This window comes from Camelus bactrianus, chromosome 31 (assembly GCF_048773025.1).
Source record: "Camelus bactrianus isolate YW-2024 breed Bactrian camel chromosome 31, ASM4877302v1, whole genome shotgun sequence".
Classification (NCBI taxonomy): domain Eukaryota; kingdom Metazoa; phylum Chordata; class Mammalia; order Artiodactyla; family Camelidae; genus Camelus; species Camelus bactrianus.
Window position 1 is genome coordinate 11,826,496 of NC_133569.1, and position 13,978 is coordinate 11,840,473.

The window sequence follows — 13,978 nt, forward strand, 5'->3', positions numbered from 1 at the left end:
GATGCAATAATCTGATTTCCTGACACTTAAAGAAAAATTGAAGCCCTCCAAAAGGCCCCTGCTGATCTTCAACATGAAATACGGTTGGCTGGCAATTTCCCTCAATCTCTGAATGCTTTCGTGTTTAATAAGCTAAAAAAATGCAAATAAAGTGTAAGGATAGCTGGAGACGGCCCTCAGACAGTGTTGTCTCACGACGCACAGCGTCTCTAAAGGGTCATGTTCTTGTTCTTTCTCAAAGCAGCTGTTTTGTTAAATATGCCATTAGGTGAATCTCTGTATTAGGGTCCTGGGAGCTCTGTTTTGACATTGGATGTGTGTTAAAAAACACAATGAAAGGCTTCAGAGAACAAATGCTAGAATTCTGTCTGAATAACTTGCTATTTTCTTGGGAAGGTTATGAGACAAAGATAAATCCTCAAGTGTCCATTAACTGTTGATTATTCAAGATACTGAGGATCCGAACTTACAGGTACATGCAGTCCTGACAGATGAATTCAATTTATAATAATGTGTATTTATCTAGAGTTTTGACCACACAAATTATCAATGTAGACCTCTCAGGATGCTGAATGGGCTTTTTCTAGTGTCCCGGAGTCGTTGAAATTTGCTGAATTAAGAACAAAGAAGCACAAGGTGAAATATCTTCCAAAGAAGCCTTCTTGGATTTGAAATCTGAAACTCCCTCTAGGGCTTATAATGAGGTTTTAAATCTGAGCCGGATCTACTTACTACAAGTCTATCCCCTTCTTTTTTTCAAAAATAATTTTTTAAACTTTTTTTATTGAGTTATAATCAGCTTACAATGTTGTGTCAAATTCCAGTTGTAGAGCACAATTTTTCAGTTATACATGAACATACATATATTCATTGTCACACATTTTTTTCACTATGAGCCACCACAAGATCTTGTATATATTTCCCTGTGCTACACAGTATAATCTCATCTATCTGTTCTACATTTTGAAATCCCAGTCTGTCCCTTCCCACCCCCGCCCCCTTGGCAACCACAAGTTTGTTATTCTATGTCTATGAGTCTGTTTCTATTTTGTATTTATGTTCTTCTTTTTTAGATTCCACATATGAGTGATCTCATATGGTATTTTTCTTTCTCTTTCTGGCTTACTTCACTTAGAATGACAATCTCTAGGTCCATCCATGTTGCTGCAAATGGCATTATTTTCTTCTTTATGGCTGAGTAGTATTCCATTGTATAAATATACCACACCTTCTTATCCAGTCATCTGTCGATGGATGTTTAGGTTGTTCCCATGTCTTGTCTACTGTATGTAGTGCTGCTATGAACATTCGGGTGCAGGTGTCTTTTTGAAGTAGGGTTCCTTCTGGATATATGCCCAGGAGTGGGATTTCTGGGTCATATGGTAAGTCTATTCCTAGTCTTTTGAGGAATCTCCATACTGTTTTCCACAGTGGCTGCACCAAACTGCATTCCCACTAGCAGTGTAGGAGGGTTCCCTTTTCTCCATAGCTCTCCAGCATTTGTCATTTGTGGATTTTTGAATGACGGCCATTCTGACTGGTGTGAGGTGATACCTCATTGTAGTTTTGATTTGCATTTCTCTGATAATTAGTGATATTGAGCATTTTTTCATGTGCCTATTTATCATTTGTATGTCTTCCTTTGAAAACTGCTTGTTTAGGTCTTCTGCCCACTTTTGGATTGGGTTGTTTGTTGTATTGAAGTATGGTCAGTTTATATCCCCTTAATAGGCACATGATTTCAGTGAGAAGCAGACGGTCTAAAGAAAGACATGTGGATCATGAGCTCTTAGCATAGGCGGTGCTGGGGCTTCTCCTCCCTCCCTTTTGGGGCAGGGAAAGTTCTCCCCTTCCCAGTCTGCACCCCGACAGTAAGCAGATAGTACCCACAAATAGGCCCGTTGAGGAGACACTGATGAAGGTACCATCTACAAGGTGTGACAAGAGCTCAGGGATGCCAACAAGGCACAGCACAGCCTCCTCACCATAACATCAGGGAGCTGGAACCACCACTAACCCAGAGAGGCAGGGAAAGGAATGATTACTAGGACCCAGAGGTGTGGCCAGAGAGGAAGGCAGCCTGCCGGGACCAGTGGTCTTCTGACAAGGGGCACAGTCACTGGCAAGGGATCCGGCAAGGAGAGGGTCAAGGAGATAAATACCTGAGTGTCTTTCTCCAACCTCTAGTCTCCTACCAGTGCCTCCCTTTGGCTCAGTGCAAGCAGAAGCCAGTGAGCAAAGAGCCCAGTTGCAGCTTTACCTAGAAGTCAGCCCCCTGGGTGCCCAGAGCAGAGAGGAGAAGTCGGGTATGGATCTGGAGGGGCAAACAGAAGTTAATCAAGATGGGGGGCACTTCAAGGATCACTTGTGAAGATGGGATGGATCTGGGAGTGGGGAGGTTTGGGATCTCGTTCTCTGGCTGGATTCTTAGCCACTGTGCTGGTGGCAGAGCAGTGAGAAAGGTGATCCATCCCCTGCCCTGTCTCCAAACCCTCTGGGCTAAACCCAGAGTGACGTGGCGAGGGGTGGACGGACATCACTCAGATGTGATGCTGGTGTAATACTGCAGGGCTGAGCTGCACTGAGTTCAACTGGAGCTTTCACTGCCTGAGAGTGAGTGGGGCTCTTTGGGATGTCTGTAGGGTGCTGAGAAACGGTGGGACTGCAGAGTGTGGGTGTAGTCAGTGATTGTGGGAAAAAAAAGGCAAAGTCATTCCCTGTTTGTACTTTCACTGAGTTAAGACTCTTCAGTAAACTGGTTACATTGGAAAATTTGGGAATAATAGCACAAGTGTACAATTTACATGGCAAGTGACAAGGTATGAGCTTCTGATTGAACTGTGGCCACATTCCAAAGGTGTCAGTTGCCCGTTTGTGGCTCTGACTTCTTAGCTGAAAAACTAGGACCAACATTTCTTTGTGTTAAAATCCTGTCATGATCTTTGTCTTTCTCTTTCTGCCTTACGTCCCTTAAAATGATGATCTCCATTCATGTTGCTGCAAATGGTATTATTTTATTTTTTATGGCTGAGTAGTATTCCATTGTAGAAATATACCACAAATTCTTTTAAATACCATATGATATCACTTATATGTGGATCTAAAAAAAAAAAAGACACTATGAAATCATCTACAAACCAGAAACAGACTCACAGACATAGTAAACAATCTTACGGTTAACAGGGAGAGGGAGTAGGAAGGGATAAATTCGGGAGTTTGATATTTACAACTGTTAGCCACTATATATAAAAAGTAGATTAATAAAACTTTCTTCTGTGTAGCACAGGGAACTATGTTCAATATCTTATAATGACCTTTAATGAAAAAATATGAAAAATGAATATATGTATGTATATGCATCAGGACATTGTGCTGTACACCAGTAATTGACACATTGTAATTGACTCTACTTCAGCTAAAAAAACCCTGTCATAAAATTTTCATTTCTAAATTAACAATATTTCCTCTTTTGTTAACAATTCCTAAGTCAAATTGCCCTGAAGGAGACAAATTTGTATTAAAACCTATAGTTTTTGATTTTGACTATCAAAGAACTTTACTTATGGTAATTTAAATGTTTATGTTTTCCTATATACCGTCTCACTATGAATATGTTATTTATTTTTAAGCAACAACAAACTGGTGGCCATTCAGTGGAAGAATCAAAAGGCCCCGTATCCCCCTCCAGAGGCTGTTGGCATCCTTACAGCCCTCCTCCTGGCACCAGCATCCTTACAGCCCTCCTCCTGGCACCAGCATCCTTACAGCCCTCCTCCTGGCACCAGCATCCTTACAGCCCTCCTCCTGGCACCAGCATCCTTACAGCCCTCCTCCTGGTACCAGCATCCTTACAGCCCTCCTCCTGGCACCAGCATCCTTACAGCCCTCTCCCTGGCACCAGCATCCTTACAGCCCTCCTTTGGCACCAGCATCCTTACAGCACTCTCCCTGGTACCAGCATCCTTACAGCCCTCCTCCTGGTACCAGCATCCTTACAGCCCTCTCCCTGGTACTGGGAAGCTCTTTGGCGTTAGCTGAGGTTTCTCCTTGGATTCTGTTCACTGACCCTCCTTTCCTCCCACACGCTGGGAAGCCAGAACTCCCTGCCCTCTGTGACTAGTTTGGGTCAATAAGCTGTGACTCGAGGCGGTATTTGTAATTTTCAGGTCCAAGCACCTATCCTTGAGAGTTTGAAGTTGCTACTGCCACATACTTCAGCGTCTTGTGACTGATGTCCAGGGGGAGGGAGCAGCCGGGGGCTCTGAGGGTCAGGAAACATAGATCTGCACCTCAAAAGTCTGAATACACAGCCTTCTGATACGTGGGTATCCAAAAAGCTCACGTGAGCCCCTCAGCCTGATGGGAGTCATGCCTGTGGATGGACTCACAGCGCAATAATAGTTTGGCACTTTTAGAGAAAAAGATAGTCATGGGATGCGCTGTGAGTCTACCTGGGCGGCCAGAAACCTGTAAGTTATATAAAATATCTTTTGGTAAAACAGTGGAACCTTTATACTGTGGCCCGCCTCTTAAATAGACACGACCTTTCTGACCCCGCTCCCCTTGTGGTAGGGTTCTGTAAAGATCCTTTTTTTCTTGGACTCTTCTCAATTTTTTTTTTCGTTATCAAAAAAAAGGAGAAGCTGTCTGGTGTCAGGATAGCTGACACCAGAGCTGTCACTCCTGTGATTGATTGTCCCCAGGAGAGACCTTTGTTCCCATTCCCCCACATCCATGGTGACAGCCAGGTCAGGATTAGAAGCTCAAAGTCCTTTATGGAAAGCTTCAGAGCTCACTAAAAGCACCAGACATTTCTTGAAAAAACTATTAATGAATTCTTTTGCAAAACCACTAAGAGCCAACAGGCTCTCTCGTGTAGTCTTAAGCTACTCAAAACAGTCAGGCCACATCCTTTAACTAGGGCATCAGATGTTTTTTATTTTTATTATGTAGACACACTCACTCTTTTTTTAAAGTATAGCTCAAGGTCACGTGAACTTCCTGGTGATGGCATCGTTTGTCTACATTGTCTCTTGGCCTTTTGTAGGTGACACTGTCAGGAGTTTTTTGCGTGTGGAAGCTGAAACTGAGCACAGATTCTCCTCCGCCGACCCTTGCCCTTCATTCAGCATTACCGGCTCATCCGCCCTTTGTTCAGGCCGCTGAACACTGTTGCAGTTGAGATTCTTGTTTCCTGCCTGGGGTCTGACCTGTTGGTACTCTTGTCACCTGTGAACATCAATCATCCTCTCTGGTATAATGGTCCCTCCCATTTCTTGCCAGATGATGAATCCCGTCTCCAACCCGCCTCTGCTGTAATCCCCAGCCTTCGACAGCAATGGCTGCTTGTCTTGAAGCTCATTTTTGAAACCCTCCTCTCTTGGGGGAAACGGAACACAAGGTCCATCACCGCCCACCCCAGCCACCATGTGCTGAGTCATCCAGCGACAGCTTAGCCCAGTGGGATCAGTGACACGGTAACGAGGGACAGGCAGTACCCCATGTCCCCCCGGGACCATGTGTGTGCAGTGTCTCAGTCTGAGTAGGTCCTGGGGCACCGTTCACAGTGAGCTGGTACCAAATTTAGGGGTGTGGCTGGATGGAGAAGCAGACGTAAAGATCTTCATCTTCTCACCTTCCTGCCTGGCTTTCACTTCACTTGTCTGCAAGAGGTGAAGCTTTTAAAATGAACTTCATCCTTTCTGAGGTTGCTGCCATCCTATCTCCCCAAATATTACCTTTCCAGCAGCAAAGGTGAGCATCCTGGAGTCAGTTACAGGCAGAGGGTGGGCTTTGAGGTGCCTGCCTCAGAGAGTCAATGGCGCACGCTCCCAACGTGGGTCTGTCTGGATTCTTAAGTCCTGGTGCCGATCAGGCCTCAGCTGTCTGTAACCAGTGCCCTGGAGTCTGGATAACGTTACTACGGAATGTAACACTTGTGAAGATTATCTCCAGCCTTTTATTATAAAACTGCTCTGTGGAGACGTCCTGAGACATGCATAGAGAATAATATTTGTTCCTCTAGAGAAGGAAAAGGCAAAGAGTTTAGTATGATATTCTGACTCAAATAAGAAATCAGAATTTAGTCTTTTCTGACTCTCTTCTGCTTGCCAGGAATTCCACTGTTCCTTGAGTTTCTCCACCGCATTTGGCCAGGGCGATTCCAAAGGCCACCCGACCTCAGAGCCTCTGCCTTGGAGGGGACTAGAGGTTCCCTTAAACCATCCTTTTATGGGGGGTGCCCTAGGGAAGAAAGGGATTCAAACAATTATCAACACATTTCTTATTAACACAGTTCTAACACAATTCCTGTTGTTAACTTCAGCATCTCATCTTTCAGCCATATCTTTGGCTTTAGATTTCAATTTGTCTGACCCTGAATTTCACATTCTACTTTCTCACTGTTTCCTGCCATCTGAGCTCATCCTTCTACTCTAACTCTCTCTGCTTGTGCCCCTGTCTCAGCCGGCTGGCCTCCGAGCCCGAGTCCCAGTCCCAGTTCCTGTCTGTCCTGCTGGGATTCCAGCCCTTTGAGGAAGGAAGCTCCACCTTCATCCCTGCAGTGTTAGGACCTCATCTAAGGACCAGACGCAGAAAGTGCGAAAAATATTGTTGAGAATGAAGTATATACCTAGAAAACCACCAGGCTGCCCACTTTATTATAAACATTGGTGGGTTCCGGGGAGCAGTAGACGCCAAGATTTGTGTTCACTTATCCTGTAGGAAAATGCTGAGAAGTTTGCATGCTTTCATACATTTTAATGGTGGTATCTGGAAGTTGTAACTGCACATTAAAACAGTTTCAACGACTGTAACTTACAGTGCTAGTGAATGTTGACATTTTAAAATGAAACCACTATATCATCCTTTAAATGTATCGGTGGAATATAAATACCATGGTGATTTGATGACCTGTCATCATTTATTTTAAAAATACATGAAGAAGCTCATTTTAAAAGTCAGAAATTTTACCTTGTTCCTTTCTCTCCTTGAAATTATATTTTCATTCCTTTTTCCTCAAAAATTTCTTTATTGATGATTGTAAAGAAATAGAATAATCAATGAAAATATTGAAGCAATATGTATGACATATATATGGCATATATATATGTATACTGAATTCCATATATATACACATAATAATTTAATGTACATCTATGCATGATGTATATGTCTTCTACTTATATATCTTGCACATATATACACATTTTAAGTTTTCAGTGTTTTATTTTTAATTATTTGACTCTAGATATTAAAAAATTCCCCTATCATAAAAACCACATATTTACAGAATTGAGCAAAGCAGCATAAATATATTAAAAAGTCTGATAATTATTAAATAAAAAAATAAAATTTTATCAGAAATACATTTGATAATGTAAACACATGCACAGTACACACAGAATATATATGTACATGAATCAGGTAGAGGTTTTTATTGATTATCCTATTTCTTTGCAACCACTGTAAGATAATCAGACATTCTTTTTAATGATCTACTAGCTTGCAACATGGTTAAGCCCCCTAAAATATTCTTGAAAGCAAAGCACCTGACTTGCCAAAGCGCTTGTTAACTAGTTAATTATTGGATTTACTCTCTCAGTTTCTAAGTATAATAATGTCTTTTTCAAGATATATCAAATGCATACAAAAGATAGATTTTATTCATTTGTTTAGAGACACCAGATTTAACCTGGTGTATCTAGAAAAGACTGAGAAAAATCAAATTGTTCTTATTTAAATGCACTTTGCCAGTTTTGGTCAAAATACTTTGGCCTTACCATATTTTAAATAACTTACTTAAAAAAATCATTAATACTGCAGATTTAGGTAATTTCATTTGTGGAAAATATTTATTGTATAATCTGTACATCCCAAAGCCATTTTCCATACTCAGAAAATCTGCCAAATCAGACCTGGTCGCTGTCAGAAAAAGCCTGACTTCGCTTTTTGGTTCCGATGGACATGCTAACACGTGTCTCCGGGGCAGAGACCTCACTCTGGGGCAGGCGATCTTGTCGTAGGTTGTTGTCTGGGTGGCCCTGCGAAACAGTGTGTCCCCCCCACTTCATTTCTTACTGTTGTTCTCTTACCTTTGCTTCCACAGGATCCCCCCAGGTGCCACCACGAGATGGAGGAGGTGTGGTTGTTAAGTAAAGGTTGCTATCACCCGTCCCTGCTCCCTAATATGCCTAAATTCAAAGCATCACCACACAACAGAAAACAAACTTACGGTTACTGGGAGGAAACTGACTACAATAAAAAAAAAAAAAATCACCACACAAACCAAAATACCAAGTTTCTAAGGCAGCTCCAGCCTTCATCGAAATACAGGGGAGTGCAAAAGACATCAAACCTTTTTCGCTTTCTCCTTGTTACTTCTCTGAATTTTGTAAAGTTTCAAAAATGAACATATAATGCATTTCTTATGAGGAACCCAGACATCAAAGAGGATGATTTTCAGGATTAAAAAAGACACATTAATATTAGAATAAAAACTAGGTTATGCAGCATTGTACCAACCAGAAGTCTCGGAAAACAGCTATTATTGACACCTTCTGATGGAAATTCTCAGTTTTCTGAGTAGTCACAGTGCAAAAACCCCGTAAGTTTAGGGCAGTTAAACGCCAAGGTTGAACTGTGGTGGGGTTCACCTGGATTTTCAGAAGACTGTTTTTATAAATGATCTTCCATTTAAAATGTGTGGTTCACCTGTGCTTCGCAAAGTGTGATTTTTATGCCACACTTCTTCAATGCTGTCCAGTATATATAATGGAATACTACTCAGCCATAAAAAAGAATAAAATAATGCCATTTGCAGCAACATGGATGGACCTGGAGATTATCATTCTAAGTGAGGGAAGTCAGAAAGAGAAAGAAAAATACCAAATGATATCACTCATATGTGGAATCTAAAGAAAGAAAAAAGAGGACACTATGAACTCAACTACAAGACAGAAACAGGCTCACAGACATAGTAAAAACAGTCTTTTGGTTACCAGGGGAAAGGAGGCAGGAATGGATAGATTTGGGAGTTCAAGATTTGCAGATATTAACTACTATATATAAAAATATATAAAAAACAAATTTATTCTGTGTAACACAGGGAACTGTGTCCAATATCTTTTAATAACTAAAGAAAAAATATGAAAATGAATATATGTATATATATGTATGACTGGGATATTAGGCTGCACAACAGAAATTGACACGTTGTAACTGACTGCACTTCAATTAAAAAAAAATTAGAATCAGTAGGAGATGACTCTTAGGAAAATATATACAGAAAACTTAGAAACGGTAAAATTGCTCATCAGTCTTCAGTAAACTCAGCAGGCAGTACATTGCAAACAGCTGCAAATGAATTATTAAACTGAAACGTGGTCCTGGATTAAGATAAAAAGGAGCTTGAAAATGACATCTTCTAAATGATATGAAACAAGTGTGACAATCAGCAACTTTGAAAATATTGTGAGGATGTTAAGGCGGTGCCATTTGCTTCACAAGTTTCTACATCAATTATGCATTTTAAAGTAAACTTCAAGAGGTTCCTAATTAAGATCCTTGTGCAGCTGTCAGAAGACTTTTTTCTTTATTTAGTACCAAGCTTAGAGCCTGTGATAAAGCACCCATGATTACAAATCCCAAGTAAAAGAGCAAATGAATTAAAGATGTGCCCGAGATCTGCACTCCATCCAGGTAGCTCCTGAGTGGAGCTGGCTGTGGTGCCTGCAAGATTTGGAATTTTCCAAGAACTTTTTCTCCTTCCTTTACTTCCTTGTAGACGTGGGTCTGTCGGCCTGCGATGCGGTTGTCAGTGAGTCTAGCCGTGTGAAATTATTAGACCTCCAAGAAGGCTTATTGCCCACCAGGAAGGAGAGGACAGAGACCACCCAGAACAGAGAGACTGTGAGAGGACACCCTTCAGCGCAAAATCTCTGTGCTGATTTAGGGAGATCGCAGTCTTGAGAGCCAGACTTTGCAAAGAGAGAAGTCGTATCTCCAGCACAGTTTCTCTCCCTTGCCATGTGAAGAGTCATCGTGCTGGAGTCAGGCTAAAGAGCTTTGCTTTACATTCTGGGCGAGAGAAAGTGACCAGCAGGAAGTCCTGCCCACAGAGAGGATGAAAGCGGGAAGGACAGAGGGGGACAGAGGTCAGAGGATCGTGCTGAGAGCTGGGGGTGGGCAGACGGTATGATTTGGAGACACCTGGCTAAGTTTTGGTCGGTAGAAACCCCTGATGGGTTGTGGGAGAGTCCAATGAAACCTGGGGTGGTCCTCTGCTTACTCATTCCACGTCCAGCGTAAGAGCGGTATCAGAGCGTGGAGCAAGTCCCCGGATAAATGGTCGTAGCCGATTTCCCACAGCCTGGGGAGAGAGCGCGGGACATCCAGGAGGGCTCCCGGGGGCAGGAGTGGTCAGAGTCCTGGTGGACTGGCAGAGGCCTGGGGTCAGGACCTGGAGAACACAGAGGTGTAATGGCAGTGTCCACCCTCAGCCAGAGGCAGTGGTGGGTGGGCAGCTGGGGATGGGGGGGAGGCCACCGGTGTGGCCCCAGTCACGTGGAAGTTGATGTCCAGACAGCAGTGTGATGAGACACCCTGACAAGTGGCAGCAAAGCCCCAGGAGACAGCACGTGGAACAGAGGTGCTTTTGTCCAGGGCTGTGAAGATGCTTGCTTGCTTTTGGGGAATAAGAGGACACCTTGGAGAAAATGAAGTGGGCGTGGGGGAGGGGCCATGGACGACCAGGCATTTAGCCTAAAGAGACGGAGTTACTTGGAGGAAGGCTGCGATTTACTTTTAAGTGGCAAGACGTGGTGGGCTCTCTGTGTCCCCAGCAGAATGAGCTCGGTTACAGAACATAAAAACGTGGGTTATGTTTTAATCTAACCAAGAAGGGAAACTCCTCCTCTTGCGTAAAGGTCCAGAGGTGTGTGGAGAAGGGCTGCTCCACCAGGATGCCGTGTTCTGCAGGTCCTAGGATGTCATTCTTTTCCTCCTGGTCCAAGATGGTAGCGTCTGCGTTTCAAAGAGGAGGTCGGAGAAAGGGAAGAAGAAAGGGAAGGCGTGCACCGGGACTCATTTAAGGGAGGATCTTAGGAACTGCTGAAGGCACACCCTCTTATGTTCCACTGGATAGAAATTAGCCTCAAGGCCACATCTAGCTGCAAAGGACTTTGGGAGATGTGGACTTTTTTGGAGTCACCACGACCAGCTAAAAGCCTGCTATTTCAAAACAGAGGGTGGAAGAAAATTAGGAATGCTGCCTCGGGGTCCTGGATGTAAGACATTAGAGAGAGGAGACTGACTCCGGGTCATGTAATGATGTGTTTGTCTTTCAGAATCTCTCCCACATTTGGCAATAGATGGACTGCAAATGCCAGCTTTTAACACAGTGATTTTCGTGTTTTTTCTTCATCGTTGTAGGTATTGCAAAGAAAGTAGGAGAGGTGTGTCCAGGTCTGCTGGCCAAATACCACTCAAGAATCTATTTTTTTTTTTTTAAAGAATCTGTCTCTGACACTTTCATTCTTCAGGAATCACACAGAGGAAGGAGGCTTGGTGTCACAGACTGTGTCTTTGGCTTATTTGGGGACTTTATTTTCAATGCTATTTTAAAAATCTTAAAGAAGTCAAGTATGTTTTTCTCTTAATTCATTCCCCACTAAGCTACTGACTCATTTTTATTTCTCTCCTCATTTTGAATTCTCCCAAGAGTGGCCTTTATTTTGCAGTTTCCCTGCAAACTGTCTGCCTCTCTTTTCACTCTGGAAACACTACTGGAAAAAAAAAAACCCTTTATCAAGGCACTTTAAAAAATAACTTTATTGAGGCATAATTTCATAACTTTAAAAAGAACTGTATTGAGTTGAAAGTACTTCACAGTTTGGTGACAAAGGAAAGACAACACTCATTACAGGTGTGGAATCCAGTATTTTTAGTAAGCTGGCCAAGGTGTTCAGCCGTCAGTGTTAATCAGGTTTGGATTATTTCCATCATCCCTGTAAGACCTCCAATGCCCGTTTACTATTAAGTTGTCATTGCCTTTCTCTTTTAAACCAGGCAACCAGCCAGCTGCTTTCTGTCTCTATAGATTTGCCTTTTCTGGACGCTTCATAAAAGCTGAGCCATCCAGGGTATGGTCTCTGTGTCTGGCATCTCGTTCTGAGTGTGACGCTTTTCTGAGTTTCGTCCGTATCTTAGCCTGTGTCAGCTCTTCCTTCCTTCCCACTGCCAGGTGGTGTTCCATAGTTGTAAGAACACACCGTGTTATTCTGTCTGCTCATCCGTTGATGAACATTTAGGTTGTTTCCAGTTTTTGGTGATGAAGGAATAATGCTGGTAAGACTTGTGTGTGCACGTCTTTCAGTGGGTACACGTTCTCCGTTGTCTTGGGCAGATACCTCGGAAGAGAATTCCTGGGTCACATGGTCATTTATGTTTATCGTTTGAATAGCTTCCAAACTGTTTTCCAAAGTGGCTGTAAGAGTTTGCTGGGGTCCCGTAACAACGCACCTTGGACTGGGTAGTGTCAGCAATAGAAACACGTTTTCCCTCAGTTGTGGGGGCTGGCGGTTCAAGATCAGGTCTGGGGGACCTGATTCTCTCCCGGATCTCGCTCCTTGGCGTGCAGACCTCCTCCTGCATGTCAGCATGGCCCCTTCTCTGATGAGCTGGCCTCTGGTGTCTCTCCGTGTGTCCAGATCTCCTCTTCTTACAAGGACGCCAGTCCTGCTGGGTGAGGACCCATCCTGACAACCTCATTTTACCGTGACCGTCTTCTTACAGGCCTATCTACAAATACAGTTACACTCTGAGGTCCTGGGGTTGAGGACTTTAATATGTGGATTTTGAGGGGACACATTTCAATCCTAAGAGCGGCCATGCCATTTTACATTTATCCTAGAAATACGTGAGGGTTCCAGTGTCTCCGGATTCTGGGAAGCATTTATTCTCGTCTGCCCTTTATGCCGTTGCCATTCCCGTGGCTGGGATGTGCTAGTTCGTGGTTCCATGTTGCGTTTCCCAAGTGACTAGCGACGTTGAGCGCCCTTTCATACGCTTATTAGCCATTAGCATGTCTTTTTGGGTGGAATGTCTGTTCCAATCCTTTGCTTACTTTTAAGCTGGTGTTTGGTCAGCAAAACTGGATACAACCTCCTCTAGTCTCTCCTTGAAATGCCTACAAAAATAAAGACAAAACACCGTGGAAGAGTCAGGAAAGATGCTGCCACAATATACAAAGTACTCTTGTACCTCAGAGACACGAAAACCACGTTCAGAGGTTTTCCGAATACAGTCATCATGATTAAGTTAATTCGCATCGTCTCGTATCTCCAGACATGTGGTTCATCAGTCACCAATGGGGGCTGAGTCTTGGGAACGCCCTGAACACTCCCAGTGTGGACATACTCCACTGGATAAGAGGTGCTACCATTTTCCTACTGTCCTTCACGATTTGTATATGATGTTTCCTTCTCATCTAACACTGGAGGAATCTGCCTTCCTGCCAGGTCTCCAGGCAGACCTTGATAATGGGACTGCCCACATGCCTGAAGTTGGCTGGTGCATATCTGTTTGGCTTGAACAGGGTTGGACCATAGCTTGTCTTTAAAATGTACACTATTATTTAAGTGGTTGCTGACATCAAACTATTAAATTAAGAGATTACATATAAATATATGAGTTTTTTGGCTCCTTTTTTTTGAAACACTGACCTACACACCCACATGGATTAACTGGCTGAGTGTGCATAATTTTCAGAGTCCCTCGCCTTCCCCATTGGTCCCAGACTTTGAGACGGAATGTCACTGCCATTTGTCTCTGTGCTAGTCCTTTTGTTTTACTTAGATGCCGTTAAGGTAAAAATGGCCACCTTAGACCCATCCAGCTTCTGAGGCTGCAATTTACAGGCTTGTGTTTGCCACTCACATCCTGCAATTGGGGCAAAGTCGGTTGCTTCCTCTAGTGCCCC